The 1,961-nt window shown below is 33.0% G+C and overlaps 1 pseudogene; it reads right to left on the reverse strand.

Annotated features, from left to right (window-relative positions):
- Positions 1 to 1,500: 1,500 nt before the first annotated feature.
- Positions 1,501 to 1,638, reverse strand: LOC145285272 (U2 spliceosomal RNA; annotated as a pseudogene).
- Between the last annotated feature and the right edge of the window lie 323 nt (positions 1,639 to 1,961).

The raw sequence follows: 1,961 nt of genomic DNA on the forward strand, positions 1-1,961 counted from the left end.
ACAAATTGATTAATGAAACACAGAGTTATGGGAAGTTATAGGAAAGGAAGCCTGGAAATTAATTTATAGTCATAGGGTCAAAATTATTGATCTAATACATCGCAGTCTGCAAATATCCAACCCAGCACCATTTTACACCAAATACCCAGATTATTTCTGTTAGACACGCGTAAAATAAACGACCGTGTCAAAGAGGGGTCATAAAAACACAGCGAATTGTAAAACCGCCCAAAAAAGACAAACCCTAAAAACAACGGATAATACGAAGACAATAAAACGCCGGGCAGCCATAAAGAATAAGTAATTAAGCTTGTATTGATTTTAAAGCTAGGGCAGTAATAACTATATATCTATATATCTATCTCAGCCAGTGTCAATCTCCGTTGATTGCTTTCAATATATATATGTATATATTTATTTTTGGAGTCAAAACCTCAACGTTGAAGCTCAAAAGTTGTTGATATATAATTCCAGAGCATTTGTGAATACGAAATATAATTAAAAAGATCGCAATGATTATGTCTTTATTCGTAAGCAATATGGCGTCGTTTCTGGTTTGAGTAAGTTCCACTTTTGTGTCATTTAATTTTAGAATTTTATTCTGATGAATCATCATCTAGAAGATTTGTTGGTCTTGAAAGAAAACTTGATAGTCTAAACAACTGAAGGAAAATCTCGTAAAATGAGCCATTTGCTTGACAATACAGATAATATTCGTTGGAGTATATTCTTTTATTATCCCTCTGTCTCTCACTACACAAACATATACACACAGACACACAGTCACAGATACACACACACACACACGCTTATATATATATATATATATATATATATATATATATATATATATATATATATATATATTGAGTAAAATGATTGATAATTTATAATTAAAATTAAAAATCGGTTTCACACGGAAGAACAAACAAAATCAATAAATTGTACGATCGTTTCGGAAACGATGTTTTAATTAATACAAACAATAAGTCTTTGACAATACGTTTATCATTTGATTTTATAAAACAAAGTCTCCTCATCAGCAAAAAAAGTAAAAGGTATATATATTCTTATTAGAAATATTTAAGATATCCCCCTTAACCTTACTTTCCACCCGATTTTATTTTATTTTATCTTACTTTGTTTATCAACATCAAAATAAGTAACTATTTTCCTTTATATTTAAATATTTTCCAGATATATCTGCCTTACTTAAACAAGGCCGATAGCCATTAGTCGCGTGCTCTTGTGTAATGAATGAATGCGTAAATGTAGGATTGACATGAAATTCTTAAAGATAAACTAAAATGACCGAAAAATCGTCTGAAATCAGTTAAATAAATAAAAAGTAAATAATTTAGAATGATTTTAATGAACTTAAGGATGAATTGAATGATCTTAAGAACGACTCAAATGCTTACAAAATAACTGGAATCCTTCAAAAACAATTTGAATGATCTGGAGAATGACTTGAATGGCTTTGAGACTGACTGGTTGTAAAGTGGGTGATCATTTTCCATTAAATTAATACAGAAACGTGATCCCCCACTTTATATCACAAAGTTACAAACATAAGTACAGCATGTAGTAAGAACAGATACTACACTTTGATCTTGGCCAAAAGGCCAAGAAAAGGGTATTTATTTGCTCCCCCAACGAGCAAATTAGGCACAAGACCGATTTTTAATGCGAGGAGTGAAAGGGAAATTGGGACCGACTCCCCGGGGAGTAGGGGAGCTGGATAGTGACAATTGGTATGAAGGGTTGCCCTACATTGACCAAGGTCTTATATGTGGGGTTGGTATTTATTTGCTCCCCCACCGATAAAATTAGGCACAAGGCCGATTTTTAATGTGAGGAGTGAAGGAGAAATGGGGACCAACTCCCCGGGGAATAGAGGAGCTGGATATTGACAATTGGTATGAAGGGTTGCCCCTACATTGACCAAGGTCTTATATGTG

The sequence above is a fragment of the Euprymna scolopes genome, chromosome 9, assembly GCF_053919585.1.
Source record: "Euprymna scolopes isolate OS-2025 chromosome 9, ASM5391958v1, whole genome shotgun sequence".
Taxonomy (NCBI): domain Eukaryota; kingdom Metazoa; phylum Mollusca; class Cephalopoda; order Sepiida; family Sepiolidae; genus Euprymna; species Euprymna scolopes.